At 39.2% G+C, this 17,212-nt stretch overlaps 1 pseudogene; it reads right to left on the minus strand.

The window, feature by feature from the left end:
- Nucleotides 1-10,770: 10,770 nt before the first annotated feature.
- LOC129123620 (cyclin-A1 pseudogene) lies at nucleotides 10,771-12,399 on the minus strand (annotated as a pseudogene).
- Nucleotides 12,400-17,212: the final 4,813 nt, after the last annotated feature.

Genomic DNA, 17,212 nt, shown 5'->3' on the forward strand with positions numbered 1-17,212 from the left:
GTTTCTCAGGCAGTGATTGTGGTATGAGGTGGCCTGGGAAAATAAGTTGATTTTCTCTGATTCTTTTGATCTGCTTCACAAACCCTTTTTGTACCTTTAATTTACATGTACACTGAACTTAAATAGTAATGTCAGGACCTTATGAATTAAAGCAATATGCACATGAAATTTCATTTGTATAGCTCCACATGGGACTTTGTATATTCACTATGTATTCAATTTAGTTGATGGGGAAGAAATAATCATCATGGTCTAAAAATACAGGACGTTCAACCTAGGTAAAAGATGAGTTTGATGCTCTAGGTGAAACATCTGCTGTTGGCAATATGGGCAAGGTATACACACACAGAGGGGTTATCACTCCATCCATCCTTTCATCCATCCATCCATCCATCCATCCATCCATCCATCCATCCATCCATCCATCCACCCATCCATCCATCCATCCACTTCCTCTGATATGTGTCCTATTTTATTTTTACTGGATGTTAGGTGGCTTGTGGAACCCATCTGGTGAGGTTCAAAGTCACCAAGCCTTCATAGCCACTTCAGCAGAGAATACTTAAGTAATACAGCAACACAGCACAGCTACGTTTTCTGATGCTTTTCCACCATTCTGTTTTTTTCATTATTAATATTGTCAAATACAATGAGATGTAGGATTATCCTAAGATGAAGCAATGGGATTTTAAAATTTTTATATATTCGTATAAATCAAAGCTGGTTGTGGAACCGTAGTGATACTTTTTAGCATCATTCCTGTGAGTGTCTCATTAGGTACTCACTGCTACCTACTGTTGAGCTCCTTCAGACCCTTGGGGAGTTGGTCAGTTTTAGGATGGGACTTTTATCATGTCCCGAGGAAAATGTATTTTCATTAGATTATTGCTACTTTTATCTGAATGGCTTTGCAATCACTTATTGACTACTAGGATGCTAAAGCACCTCAGAGAATTCAGTTGTGAGGTTTTGTAAGAATAAGATAAAAAGGAGGGGAAATGAAAAATGAGTTAAGGTGTATTCTTAGGTTCTTTGTTTCCTTAATCAATGAAAAAGATTGCTTTGAATTATAATTCCTTCCCTGGTGCCTCATTTGAAAACTTGATGCAGTTGTTCTCCAATTTTTCTGATTTTCCATTTCATTACTGAGTTGGGTATAAGCTGCATTCATTGAACATTACTTACTGGTCTGAAAGACAGAAGGATTTTGTCCATAAAATCCAGATTATATGCTTTGAAGTTGCTTTGAACTAGTTTAAATTATCAGTGCTACTTTACAATTAAGAAAATTATATTAGACAGGGTTGTGATAAACATTTTTAAATTTGTGAAGTTTTTTAATAACAAAATCCAGTATCAGCCAAAGGGCATATGTCTTACCGCTAGCTGTCAAGGGAATCAAAGCAGGCTCTATTTCTAATTAAGAGATCTCATTTAGATGAGTGAACAAAGGGGGACAATTTCATTCTGGAGAGTCATGAATGTACAGAGGAATGGATGCTTAGTGAAGAGGTAGATACTCTGCATCAATGAGGTTTAGTTAAGCATTTTTAAAAATTCCCTCCAAAAATTAAGAATAATTTTTTAGATATGTGTCTCCAGTAGCTTTTCTTATGTTTTGCTGTTTTTCCTAAAGCATTAGAAAGGCAATATTGAAAGATACCAACCCTTTAAAGGTCCGCTGAGTAGATGCTGACACGAGAATGTTGCTTCTTGATTGAAGTCCTGTTGGTTATTTAGGAAATATTTAGCTTAAAATACCAAGCTTATTGAATCTTAAGAGCTGATGAAGTAGAAAGATATTACTTAATCTTTACTTTTCCTGATATAAGTTTCTTTTAGATCTTTCTTTCTCACAATTTAAAAATGAATGAAAGCACTGAAAAATCAACTTACTTTTTAGAGACAAGATTGTGATTCTCTAATTCATGCTGGTGAGAATTTTCTTCAGCAAAAATGCTAAAAATGTATTCATCAGACAAAGGAATTATTTATTAGTCATTATAATGTTGTTGAGATGTGAAAAAAGTAATTCATGGTGTACTAATACTCACAGAACTGCCCAGAGATAACTAGTTAGCTCATTTCACTCAAAAGTGTGGCAAAGTTGTCGACTGCTCTATCTATCTGTGTTTAGTTGATTAGTGTTCTGTATCATGCTGGAACAGCTCAAAATCATAGGAAATATGCAGCACAGTTTCAAAAAAATTACTATATAAGATTTTTACTGAATTTTTACCAAAACAATCAAAAAAGTAGAATTTATTACAACTGAATATTTCACCGCAGATCAGTACAATTAGATTTGCAGACAGAATGTTTAGTCTTATGTGTTTTCTATGTGTGATCCCTTACAAGACCTTCATATTGCTGTTTTCAACTCTGTCAATTAGTAATTTTTGAACATGATGTTGGGTCTCAGTGGATCTTTCTTATCTTATTTATCAAATTGCCATACATGGATTTATTCAGACAAGATGGGGATACTCCATATTTTTTTGGGTGAAATTTTAGAGTCAGATACTTTACACTGCTTCTACACATTTTAAAAGCCTTTCAGCCAGTGCAGATTCCCTGGAGAGCAGAAGGGGCTGAGCAAACATATCAATTTGCTGGTCTTATTCCATCACATATTTTCTGCACTGATACTGGTGCTCCTCACAGTTTTTCAGCTTTAAAATGAAGGTGTTCCTCAGGGATTTTAGGGATGGAGATTGAGCTCCAGTGAATATTGACTGCTATTGGCTGCAGCTGGACATTGTCTAAATTGTATGAACAATCATCACATTTTATTCTTAAACGTTATCTTTGAAAACTACTCAGTTGTTTTTAAAATCTCTTTGGGGACATTACTATGCAATGGAGGTGCCATCTGTCATCCTGAGACCAGTCTGCAAATGCAATGCCATCATTGTGTTCCTGTCAAAATTAGAGCACATAATATGTTGATGAGATAACTGCCTTTAATGCCACCTGCTTCCAATTTGAAGGTAACAGATTCCAGACCTAAATTAGGATTCCAACACAGAAATTGGATTCTCAGTTCTCTTGTCTCCTGTATTGCTTTCTCTTCTGCCCCTCATGAAAAAGACACAAACGCAAACAATTCAACAGTTGCCAGTTTCATAAATGGTGTGAGCTACTTAATTTCTAGCTCTGTGGAGGTTTAGAAAGGCATGAAATGGTGGAGGCAACTATTGAACCTATATGCCTATATGAGGCACTCTCTAAGATTGCTCGTGGTTTGGAGGGAAAGACCTCTCCAAAAGATGATTCAGCCCATCTAAAATTCAAATTACCAGAATATCACATCTTACCACCAATTGCAGAGGAAGCTAAGGAATATTTATGATTTAAATGCCAGAGCCTAGGTGGAGCAAATTCAGATTGGAGTGTCTAGCCCATGTAGGGAGAGAGAAGCTTATTCTGTGACCTTTACAACTATGACGTCACGTTTTGGAACAGTCTTTCTTCATCACTCTTTCCTCCCTTTTATATCTGTGAAAATTTAAAATGAACTGTTTTTATAACAGCAAGTAGAAGATAATAAATTCATGAACCAATAGCAAAACTTTATCTGTTTTTACAAAATCAAAGCTCATGTTAATTTGGTCTCGGTGTTTCAGGGAAAGATCCTTGAGTGATTAGCAGAAGTTTTTTTCAGATGATACTGCTGTAAGGAATTTGCTTTTCACATTTAGAATCAGTAATATATATGAATGCACGGCAGATGCAACAGGTCAGTTTTATGTATTCCTAGCACAAAATGCTAAAATTGTTTGACTATAGGTGGCTGTTTCTGATCAGTACTTTGCTTCTATACCCATTTTGTGTTGATTCTGTAGATTCTTTAGATTAAGACCTCTCTAGATCCTAGAGATGTTGAGAGGCATCCCATGGAACAGTGATGGTAACACTGGTAAATTAATAGATAGCCATAGATCAACACAGAAGGAAGTGTTTCCCCCTTTGGATTTACACATATAAAGAGAGGGGAAAATTCATTGCAATGATTCAAAAAGATCCTTAGAAATCCAAAATTATTTTCTTTGTGAGACGGCTTCCTTACTCCTGTCTGGTGTCTTCCAAGCCAGCTCTGATTTAAAAATTATGGGATTGTCTTTAAGAGTCATGGACGACAAGCAAATAAATTTGATATTAGAACAATACCTTCTTTTTTAGTCTTGGCATCATGCTCTGTGCAATAAATGCATTTGCTCTCCATTGTGGCCAAAGTGTAGTCTTTTCAGATCTGTCTGTGTTCTGCCATGAAGAACCTCAGTGAAAAATGTATGGTGATTCCATAACTTTTGAGCACCAAGTTGGAAGTTTAGACAAGGTCCAACTTTCTGTAAATAACACTGCATTTTTCTGAAATATTTTGCCCCTTGAAGCATCTTCAACCACACATTCAACCTTTCTCAAAGAAAGTTTTCTTAAAGATTTGAGAAGGAAAATATGCCTGGAAAGAAACATAAGCTACAGTTAAAATTATTCTATTTTTGAAGTGCAATAGATATCTCCTATATGAACTGTGTTGGTGAGCCACCAGTAATTTGATGAAGGTATGGAAATTGTCAGCACATTCCTTCTTCCTGTTTCTAGGGAAACAACTCTGTGGGTATCTATCTTCACAGTGTCTCTATTCCTTTGCAAATTCATTTGATGATGCAAGTATAATGGAATATTTTGTATTTTGTTAGCTATATCATCATTAAAAATATCACATCAAAACAGGACAGGTAAACAGAATTAAACTAAATATGTCAATTTATCTTCATTATTTTGGGGGGATTTCACAACTAAAACATTCCTATTTTAGTTATAAGCAAATTTGATTCTATGTTTGATTTTATTCAAATCCAGGGAAATAATCTATGTTTATCCCACATATTTAATTCCAAACTTTGTTTGATATTTGCCCATGGGACACTGAAGAAAAGTATAAAAACTTGTGTATAATGTCAGAAATTGCTTGCAAAGATGCTTCTGCTGTAGGTATATGTAACTTGGAATGTGGAAAGAAAATGTTTTATCATGTTGTACTTTTCCGTAGCACTACCTTATTAGCAAAAAAAAGTGTTTACATTTACATACATAAAAAAATAAGACACCACCTTTTAAATGTGAAAAGATATTCTAGCAGTCTCCAAAGAGTCAGGGAGCCCATTCTAACCAATACAATGGCAGGAATATTGTGCAAAAATATGACATGTATTGATGTAATGCCAACAGAGATTTTGGAGTCTTCAAAAATATTTCTCTCTACAATTGTGGTTATGGTCTTTCAATGTACTTTAAGATGCATGCTTGTTTGTACATAATTTTCGTTGAATACAATTTTCTACAATGTAAAAAATCAATCCAAGATTATGCTTTCTCCATTACATGTTGCCGATGAGATTTCTTCATGGTTCTTCGGAAGACTTGGCACCTTAAACTGAATAAAAATTTTTTTACTACTTGAGTTCAGTATAAAGAGTTTATCACTAGCTAGTAGAAATACTCTATAGGGACCAACAGTAAATGGCACACTTTGCCAGTGGTTTCAGAGAGATCTGTGGATAGAAGGAGGAATTTATGATTTTTTTTTTTTTTGTGCACTGAAGAGGGAATAATGAATTATATATATATATATTTAAGGATAGAATTTGTTCTGATATTTCTTGCCAAGGGCTTTTCTGCCTCAGTCTTTCCTCTGTCCTGCTACTGGCCTCCTCATCCCATCTACCTTTCAAAGTCAACTTTGTAGGCTTGGTGTATTCTTATTCTTCTTCTTAATTGTCATTCAGGGCTTTGGTAATTTTCCTCCTTTTCTTTTAAAACCTCAGTTGCTTGTAACTGGCTTCCTGCAGTATCATTTGTCTTGCCCTCTTAGTGTCTGACCCCTGGCAGCAGTAACTTCCCTCCTGTCCTTTTACTAGTAGCTTCCTCTTCATAAATTCACATCTCTATTCCCTTATTTTTCTTTTTTTACCACCAGCCTGTCTGTACAACATGGTTCATCCTCTTCTAGTGTCAGAAATACATGGCTTCCTTCTGTGGATCTGGCTGGGTACCAGAGGAGGTAATTCTTTTGCAGCCAGAAGCAGTCACGTGCAGTCATCACAGAGAAAGGCCCAGACTTCCCTCAGCAGTAATCATACTGTTATGATGAGTCAGGGGAAGTTTTGTATAGATATCAGGGAAAAGTTTTTTCATCCCAGAGCATGGTTGGGCACTAGAACCGGCTCCCCAGGAAAGTGGTGACAGCACAAAACATGACAGAGTTCAGGGAGATTTTGGACAGTGCTCTCAGGCAAACAGTTTGACTCTTGGGGTGTCCTGCACCTGGCCACAAGCTGGACTTGATGATCCTGATGATTGCCTTCCATCAGCATATTCAGTGATTCTACATTTTCTTTTCCCCTATATAATCTTTACAGTCCTCCCTATGTTCCCCCCAATATTTTCTTTTCTTGTGATAAAGTCCTCTCTCCTGATGCTTCAAAATTTGAATTTTGATTATGTATTCTACTGTCATTATTTACAGAGGGAAATATCTGACTACTCGCTGAAATTATGAAGACTCCTTCTAAAGGTGAGCTATCCAGTAGCAGGAAAATAATTGTAGACACTTAAATAATTCCTTTTTTGACCACTGCTTCAGGTAATAAATGAAGATGAGAATCATTCTTGGTAAGAAGCACGGGAGGTTAGAGAAACTAAAACTTTTAAGAAATGCTATAAAAAGCTAAAATCCCTTTTCTAATCACTGGTAAAGAGCTTGTTGAAAGCTTTTCTCAATGATGAATTACTTTTTTTTTGATATCCCAACAACATTGACTAATAAATAGTTCCTTTGTCTGATGCTCTTTCACCCTGAGAAAGGGTAAAAAAGAGTCCTCTGTGCCGTGACTGAATCTTATTACAGAATGAGGAAACACGGCAGAAAATCTTGGGGCCAGGAATTGGAACAGGATAAGTTTTGTTCAGAAGGTATAAAAATCACAGAAAAAATAACAACTGAATTTTTACCACTGAGTAGCATTGAGTTTCCAAAATATTGGAGTTACATTTATAATTTTATATTTTATTTATGCAATTGTATGTTTTAATAAAGTGAACAGCTGGGTGCTATTGCTTTTAGTTTCTGACAGATGCCAAATGAGGTCAGTTACAGAGTTCGAGTTGATTCATGAGGGGTGAGCACTAGAACTAAGTCCTCTGTACAGTGCACTTAGATTAAAAGGCCATATGCAACTTTAAGAGGATTTGATCTGCTTCACAGTAGGAGCTGCTGTCTTAATTGTCCACAGTTCAGACAGGCAGCATGATTAATGTGCAACAAAAAGTTTGCAAACAGTATGCTGGTGGTAGGGTATTGTTTGTGTGGTTAGTTGGGTTTTCCATTTGTGATGGGGTTTTTATCATAAGTAGTATTATTTTTTTAACTACTGGTATATGGAATTGCCTGACTTGGGATTTCACAAGTTGCTGAAATCAAACTTGTCATAGAGAAATCTCCAGTGAGATCTTTACCAATAATCATCAAAATGCATGGGTTTTCCTATCAATATGAAGATTTTATTGTTTCTTTTTGAGGAAGAGGGGGAATTTTAGAAGAAGAGAAAGGGGTCCTTTTCCATGGTTATATTTGAAGAAATATTATCTTCAAACATTCTTTTGTTTTGGTAGAACCAACTGAGATGAGATAATTCTAATAATAAATGCTAGGATCTGACCCCTTGGGATCTAGACCAACAACGACCCAAAACTCTTTTTTTCTCTGTGGACAATAATTCCTTTCTTATATGGAAATGTTTTGGAAGAGACAAGCAAGTGACTTCTTGTTATTTCTTCTTATTCTAGTAGGAGAAACAAGAGAAAATGTCATAGGTATGCCATTAACTGGAAAAAGAATTGTCCTACAGCCTCTTTTTGTCTTTGCACTTAGAATCCTCTTCCCGGCCTCCAAAATGTAGTGAGTACCAAAAAGTAAAATATGTGATAAAAAATACTATTTTTAGTAGTCTTGAGTCATGACAATATTTTTCTGTAAGCTAAATTAAGTCATCTCAGTTTCAGAATTAATTTCTGAGGGATTTTTTTTCATTACAATCCTGAATGGAAATTGTCTGTCTCCACTGCCAGAAGGTATGACCAAATATATTTAAGGTGTGAGACACAAACTTCGCAAAGACTATGGATGGAATACATGTAGGAGTAGGAAATACATATGAATATATATTGATGTCTATGTCTATATATGATGTGTATGTCTATCTCCTTTCTTTCCACTTCTGTTCAAAGCTACTCTTCACTGAATGCTCTTTGGGATCACTCTGAACCAAGGATTGTGACCCTCAAAGTCTCGGCCGCACCCTTCGTCTGCTGGCTGATGTTGAACAAGTAATTTCTTTATGCCTCACTGTATAAAATAAAGAGGGCAATTCTGTCATTCAGTGTAAAATGTTTAGGGCCTAGACAGAAAAACTAATTGCAAGAGAGATGCTGGCATTGCTTTTATGCTTCTGATAAGACCATCATGCTCCTTTAATTACACAGTAGATCTTTCTCATTCTCTAAGGGGTTTTACTTAATCTGCTCTGGTCAGATCTGTAAGACTTCACAATGTTACAGTCCCTTCTCATCTAATATATCTCAGAGAGCCTTGGAAATTGTTGGACAGTTATAATGGTGGCGATGAGAGCTGGAAAAGTGCTGCTTCTGTAGATGAGTATGAGTTCTTTGAAAGTAACCACATGCAAAAGTCTATAAAAATGCAGGCTCAGAGCCAGTGGAACTAGGCTCTCAGCAGATATAGATGTGTGTAATCCTACTTAAAGCAAGCTGTGCCAGAGCCTGCTGAAATGGTTTATTGAATGAAAAAGATATATAGCTGGATATAGAGAGCACCACTCTCCCTTTTTCCAGTAATATCAAACTTATATTTCTTTTTTTATCCTTTACACAAATTCTTGTGCTTTTGAACTGTACATGTTATGGCCCTGAGAAAGTCTGCAAGGCTAACTGTCTCTGCATAAGCAGCCTTTAAGTTTACTGGTTTTCCATTTAATTTATTATTCTCACACTGATTCATATTAATGAATCATTAATTTATGCTGTGGCATAAGCCAGTTAGCAACTACAGAAGAATTATTATAAGAAAAGTAGCTATCTCAGTATGTTTGCTTGTGACCATTGGTGGCAAATATGATTGAAATTTCCATTTCTGGCATCTGCTCATACTACTATCTGTTGCAGTAAAAACACATCCATTTGATGCTCAGGAACTGCACTTCACAAAATGGGAGCATTTTTACTTGTTTGCTACTGTTAATGACTAATAGTCATTAACAAGGAAGTTTGAGAAAAGCATTACTTGCAAGAGAGTTTGGTTTGCCTTTGTGTGCTGTTTGGTTAAACATGACATTGATATTTTAAGACTTGTTGGGAAAGGCTTGTCTCTTCTTGTCACTGTCTTAATTTTTTTTCCTTGTGCTAATTTTGCTTTTTTGCCCCCATTTAATGCCATCCTGCTGCTTCACCTAATGATTCAAACTAACAACATTGCAAAAGAACTTTCTTAGCTAATTTACATCAACATATTTTTCAAATTTCAAAGGTTATACAGGCAAGATACCTAGAATTCATTCATGATTCAAGTCTATTGATTATGGGGCCCAAAATCTTGTGGGGAGACAATACTAGTTGATTCATTGAAGTGCAATATAAGTTGGAAAAGGAGCATCTTTTTCTAGGTGAAATTTTTGTACTTGGTTAGATATTTATTTATTTAAATATTTATTTATGGGAGGGAAGTGTTGCCACCGCTTGGGGGCGTGGCGTCCCGGGTCGAGGATGGCTCGGTGGCAGCACTTTTGCCACACGGACCAAGCACACAATCTTCCCACATTTCCCCACCCTTTTATGACCAGCTAAAAACATAGAAAATGCTGAGGTTAAAACTGACAAGTGGGAAACATGTAACTGGAAAAATGCACTGAACCTGAACAATGTAACACAACCACAACAAACTTGTAACTGTAAATGTTTAACAAACGAAAAGCTAACTATCTCTAACTGGGTTTTTCTAAAAAACAACACAAACTTGTTCAAAATATAAGGCGATCAGTCATGGGGGCTGACTGAACCATGACTTTGGATATCTTCACAGGACCTCCTCAGTTTTCTGGTTGACACCACATCACCGAATTATCCTCCCAGAGTCTGCGACCTGTTTGACCTTAAAACTAGAGAGGTGTGGAGAACTCATGTCCCGACTCATGTTTCTCCAAAACTCCCTTTGAACCTTTTGACGCAGAAAAACTCTGGGTTGATTGGCATTCCATTCAAGTGGAGCCAGAACCTGGCCAGAGTTTGAACTCTACTTGATGGATACCACTTGAAACAAGACTTTCAAAAACAACATTTATATGAACCATGACTGATAACATTTTTGTTGAGCTTTTTCCCCCAGTCCTTCTCTGCGCCCGCCTCTCCTTTAGCTCGGTCACTGAGTTTTTCATGATCCCGGTATGGTCTGCCATCGGGCTGCTTGATGATTCGTCACAGCATTTAGGAAGCGGGGTGTATGGGCCGCAGGGGCATCTGAGGATTCAGTCCTGCAAAATAAACTTTACAAATTTCATTAGGTTTTGCCCTGAAGGTCCGGTTTGACCGACTTAAGCGGGCACCATTTCATTTTACTATTTTTTCTTAATGGCTGCGTACCCTCGCCCTGTGAGTACCAGTCTCCAACCCGTTTCCCATTCTCCTAGCTCATTTTTAATTATGACTTTTGGGCCTTCCTCTAGTGCCCAGGTGGACAAGTGTCACGATGTTAAGGTATTCTTCTGGCCAGAAAGATCTGTTCACTGTATGGTTTGCTAAACAGTAGGCTGCTGCAGCAATTTGTGAAGAAAGGTACTTCAGAAGAGGATCAACTTGAAGGAGACTCAGCTCTGCAAGATACCTTGCAAAGTTCTCTGTCCTCATACAGATTCCACGTCTCTGAATATACTGAAGGAGGAACTGGTTGACGGTTGGGGCTGTTAGGTCAAAACCCAGCACTTTGAGAACCAAGCGTTCCATTCTTAGCAGCTGCTTCTTTGTGTAGGTATCATCTGTTATATAGACAAATTCATCCACATCTGGTGGGTAGATCTCTTCATACTTCACAGCCAGAAAAATTGCTGCTGTTCCCACAAGCTGTAACTTCCCTCTGAGAGCAGACATGCAGGAAAGAAACATGTCCAGGAAGTTTGCTGCCAAGTACAAAGTCTCTGTCCGAAGTTTATACTCTTCCCCTACCTCCTCCAGCCAGTCTACCAGGATAGCATGCATTCCTGTTATGATATCTGGCTGCTTCTTCATGTAGTAAATCTTACTTCTGCCTCTCAGAGGTACTGATGAATGTCTTCTGCATACTCTCCCACAGCCAGAGTTACAACATCTTCCACTACCATAGGAGAGCCTGAACTCAGATCCAGCAGCTGATGAATACTGGATGTCATTGCACTGGTATCCAGTTCACGGTGGCTTAATTCCAGCTCTTCAGACACTTGGCAGCTGTAGTTTTCTTTATCTTCTGAATCATCTATGTAGATAGCAAAACCTTGCTTTGACGCAGCACTGATGATGCAGTTGGGCACTTCATCTTTTCTAGATGAAGTGATGGTGTTTTCAAAACCAGAGAAGCGCTTGATAACAGCAGCACCCTGGCTGCCGGCCCGCTGCTGCTGCTGCCCATTCTCCGTCAGCACCCCCAGCGCGGCCCGGCCGCCGCTGCTGTGGAGGGGCCGTGGGTCGCCATGGTGACCCCCCCCCCCCCCCCCCGGGGCTCATCACCCTGCGGCGCATAAGGTGGAGGCCCCGTCCAGGCTCCCTCGGACTCCGAGCCAAGGGCGGTGCCTCGCGCCTCCGAGTTAATGGCTGCACTCCTCGCTGCCGAGCTAACAGCTGCACCTCACGCTTCCTCTAGCAGCCCATCCCAAAATGACCGCTTTTTTCCCATAGTTGGGATGCCTGGGCTCGGGAGCCGCGAAGAGCGCTACTGCAGCTGCAAATCCCCACACTCAGCAGACTCACAATCGTTCGCACCTGCCAGGGCCCCTCCTGCAAGCAGTCCTGGGTGGCCTTCCACTTTCCCCGCTCCTGACGAACTTGCTGAACCTGTTTCAGAGCCTGCATGACCCTGCCCCATAATTTTAGATTTTGCCCCGAGCCTGAGGACATAGCCTCCTCTGCTAGGGCCCCAGTACAATCATCCCACACTTCCAGGTGGAGAATATCCTCTGGCTGCCTGATTACCCCAACACGCAGGAGCCTCGACACTGCAAGAATAAAGTCTCCCAGTTCACAATCTATGCCCCACTGTCTGTGAATTTTAAAAATGACCTTGGCAAGGGGCTCCATTCTCTCCTTTGCTGGTTTTCAACGCGAGACCTCCTCTTTTGCCAGCTTCTGGTACGAGACTTCCTCTTTCGCTGATTCTCGATGCGAGATCTCCTCTTTTGCCAATTCGCGACGCGAGACCTCCTCTTTTGCCGGCTGCAGCGCGAGACTTCCTCTTTCACCAATTCCCGGTGTGACACTTCCTCTTTTGCTGCCCCTGCCGCGAGCCTTCCTCTTTTGCCAGCTTCTGGCGCGAGCCTTCCTCCTTCGCTGATTCTCAGCGCAAGACTCCCCTCTTGCTGGTCCTCTGGGAGCGTCCTTCCTGCCGGAGACAGTCCCACTGCTCCGGCTGCCATTCACTCGCCCAGGAGATTCCCGCTTCCCAGATCGTTCCCGGGTTTTGGCACCACTTTGGCACCAGTTGCCACTGCTTGGGGGTGTGGCATCCCAGGTCGAGGATGGCTTGGTGGCAGCAATTTTGCCACACGGACCAAGCACACGCATACACCAAAGTGGTGGATGGTGAAATGGCGTTTTTTAATGGTTGAACTGGGTCATTTATAGCAGGGGTTAATGGTAAAGTAACGGTAAAAGGGGAGGGGTTCCGCCTGAGCGTAACATTGCAATATTTTGAGCGTAACATCGCGATATCTTCCCATAGGGAAGAATGTCCCATGTTTTGTAAAAAACATGTTCCCACATTATTATTAATTTTATGCTTACACATTTGTAAAATACTAGATTGATTTCTTTGCAGTATTGAACAGTAACACACTGACAAAGTTATTCCTGCTAACGTGGAAGCAAATAGAGAATATGCTGATAAGAGTGATTTGGGAGTGAGGTATGGGTAAGTATGTCAGTAGAACTAGATGTTGGCAAGAGAAGTATGAGGGAGATCTGGAACAATGAATTGAAGTATTTGGGTCTTGGACAGCTGCAATTAGCAAGAGACATTGGATATGGCTTGAAAACAATTTTTAAAAAAAACGTTTATTTATCATAAGTTACTACAATCACAAGTTAGGGTAAGATATTTGCAGTAGAAAACTAGTTGGCTCACACTTCTCTGAATTTGATATTGAACCTATGGCTTGTTTTTTTGTTCACATCAAGGAGAATTATATCAAGACTGATGATCCTTAGCACCATTATGTGACATACAAAGAATAGAAACATGTTTGTACATATAACTATATAAATACTAAAAATACAAATATATCCCTGTCTTAGGTCAGTGAGAGAAAAATTGGAAAGATATTCTAGAGTAGTTATTTTAAACATTTCAGGAATCATTGCTTCTGAAACTATTATCTCAAAACACATCATAGTCATAGAGTCATACCACCATTATGCTTATAAAAGGCCTTTAATATCACCATCTCCAACAGTTAACCCAGCACTGACATCTTCAGCACTAAACTATGTCCCCAAGTATCACATTCACATATTTTGAAAATATTTTGGGGATGATAATTTCACCACTTCTCTAGTCAGTCTGTTCCAATGCCTCAACATGCCTTAAGAGAAGAAATTTTTCCTAAGATTTAATCTAAACCTCCTCTTGTGCAACTGAGTCCATTTCCTCTTGTCTCACCACTTTTTACCTGGGAGAAGAGGTTGAATGCTGCCTTTCTTCCACCTCCTTTCAGGCAGTGAAGCAGAGAGAAATCAGATCTCCCCTAAGTTCCCCCAGCTGACTGGCCTGCAGTTGCCTGCCACATCTTCCTTCCAGGTCTTCCTGTAGATGGGTGTCACATTTGCTGACCTCCAGGCTACTGGGACCTCCCCAGTCAGCCAAGAGTGCTGATAAATGCGTGAAAGTGCCTTGGTGAGCTCTTCTGTCAGGTCCTTCAGTACCCTTGTGTGGACTCCATCCAGCCCTGCAGATCTGTGCATGTCTGAGTGGTGTAGCAGGTCAGTACATCAGCCTTTTGCTCATCCTTCATTACTACTTTTCCCCACACTTCCATTAAAGGGTGGACATGTGGACATTCTCCTTTGTCTTTCTCTGTTGCTAATATATTTATAAAAACTTTTCCTCTTTTTTTTTTTTTCCTTTTTTTTTTTTTCCCTTTTTGCAGCAGTAACAAGATTAGGTTCTAATTGGGCTTTGGCCCTGTTAGTTTTCTCCTTGCATAGCTCACAAGATCCTTGTAGTCCTCCTGAGAATCTCTCCCTTCTTTCAAAAGTGATACATTCTCTAGTCAAAATTCTCTGTTCAGCCTGGTTGGTCGTCCCTATCAGTTGGTTTTTGGACACATGGGGATGGCCTGTTCCTGCATGTTTTAGATTTCCTTCTGGAAGCATGTCCAGCCTTCTGGGACTCCTTTGCCCTACCAAACTGCCTCCCAAGGGACTGTCTTGGCCAATGTTCCAGAAAGGCAAATGTCTACCCTCCAGCAGTCCCAGGTGGCAGCTCTGCTCTTCCCCATCCTTTTCTGCTCCCCTGGAGCAGAAAACTCTATAATTTTTGTGATTGCTGTGCCTAAGATGGCCTCCACCCATCAGATAATCAGATCACACACTGGTCCTTCTTTGTTTACAAACAGCAGGTTCAGAGGGACATCTTCCTTAGCCAGCTCCCTTATCATCTATGTCAAGAAGTTATCTTCCACACTCTAGGAACCTCATGGAACTGTTTCCTTTCTGCCATGTTGTTTTTCTAGTAGACATCTGGTAAGCTGGAACAAGGGCTTGCAAATATGAGACTTCTCCCAGCCATTTATGGAACATCTGTCTCTTCTTCATAGTTAAGTGGTCTATAACACAGTTACACCAGGATATTTGCGCTGTTGGTCTTATCCCTGAATTTAATCAGTAAATATCACCATCAAGCTCCAGAAAATTAGGCACTCACTAACATACAGGGCTACTCCACCACCTCCTCTTCCTTCCCAATCCCTTCTGAAAAGTTTACAGCCATCCATTGCAGCACTTTAGCTGTGCAAGTAAAACCACCACATCTCCATGATGGCAATTATGCATATCTTTTCTGCTGCACCATAGCTTTTAGCTCCTCCTGTTTGCTGCCTGTGGTGGGTGCGTGGTGTAGGTGCTCTTCAGCTGAGTTATCAATCCTGGCACTTTTTTTTTTGGTGAAGAAGCTCTAATTCCTGCATGACAATTCTCCAGTGTGTCTGTGGTTTCTAATATCAAATACTAAAAAAATATATATATCCCTGTCTTATGTCTGTGAGAGAAAAATTGGAAAGAAATTCTAGAGCAGTTATTTTAACCATTTCAGGAACCATTACTACTGAAACTAATCTCAAAACATATCATAGTCATAGAGTCGTACCACCATTATGCTTATAAAAGGCCTTTAATATCATCATCTCCTGCATCCTTGCTGCCCCACAGATCTCCATTGCCCGCATCTACTGAGACAGCAGACTGAAGTAGGTTGCTTGCACACTGTCCCTCAAACAGGGACATCCCACAAATGGGTTTATCTCTTATGATCTTGTTTTTATCCTCCTCCCCCTTCAAGTCTAGTTTAAAGCTCTCTTAGTGAGTCCTGTGAACTCCTGAGAAAATCCCTTTTTGTCCCTTTGGGACAGGTACATCACCTGTTGCCAGCAGGCTCAGTGTCATGTAAAAAAAAAAATGTGATCACCTTTTGCTCAACCTTCTCATATTTTATAAGAATATTTTTGTATTCTAATTTAGTCATTAAGAACAAAAGTGTGTTTTGTGATAATAGAAGAATGCAGTAAAGAATTTGCAATGTCTCAGCATTCATGGGTCATCTGTCAGAAAATGTGAGATTTACACCGCATTTAATTTGGGGAACTATGCATGTCTATGCATTAGGTTCTATACATTTACCTTGTTCATTCTGTTCTATTTAGTTGTAATGCAGAATTTTTTTATCAGGTCATCTAGCTCTGATAAAAATGACATAAAAGAGAAATTGTCAAATCATCCTGTGTGTTCTTGGAGAGATTTATTCCTGCTCTACATGTTCTAGCACTCTGAACTAAAATTATGGATGATGGCTCAACATATCAGTACTGCTAAGAATGAGATTTTTTCTGTCACCTCTTGATGACCCCTTAGTCTACTTATTTAATCTTATAGCAGCTTAACATAGTTTTGGTTTAGGCAACTTCTAGCATAGATCAGATTAAAAAAATGATAGCGTAATGCACTAAAATTTACTTCATCCATTGGCAAAAAATTGCAGTAAGTATAGTGAATATAGACCAGCAAAAAATAGAGCAACTATGTCTCATAAGACTATGACAGATGAATATGAATATCAAAAGCTTATTAAGGATATAGAAAGATTTTTTTAAAAGGCTAAACCCAAGTCCAAAGGAAAAAGTGTTTTCTATTCTGAAAAGTGACTATTATAAAACTAGGCTGATGTATGGATTTTAATGGCATTAAATAGCACTAATAAATCAATTTTGGAATTATTTTCATATTTTGGGGTGTAAAGAGCATTCCAAATCATATTATCCTAGGTTATTTGCATAACAGTTATTAGTGTTTTCTCTGAAGAGCACAATAACAGAACTCTGAGACAACTGTTATGTTGCAACCCTCCAGTATGAGGGTTTTCGCATGTTAAAACCTTCTATGCGCTCTCCAAATTGAGAGGAGCATTTTTCAACCACCAAACTCTTTTCTATTTATGTCCCTTTTAAGCTCTTTAACCTGCTACTGCCTTAATTCCAACCAATAAAAATAATCTTGATTGATGTGACCAATTTTAATTTGGTGAGAGGGGAGGGCAGGGAAAGCGAGCGATTTCTAGATAATCTGCAAACTCACTGTAGCAAATTGTCAGTTACTGTGACAAGAAAAAAAGAAGAAATACTGCAGT

The sequence above is a fragment of the Agelaius phoeniceus genome, chromosome 1, assembly GCF_051311805.1.
Source record: "Agelaius phoeniceus isolate bAgePho1 chromosome 1, bAgePho1.hap1, whole genome shotgun sequence".
Classification (NCBI taxonomy): Eukaryota; Metazoa; Chordata; class Aves; order Passeriformes; family Icteridae; genus Agelaius; species Agelaius phoeniceus.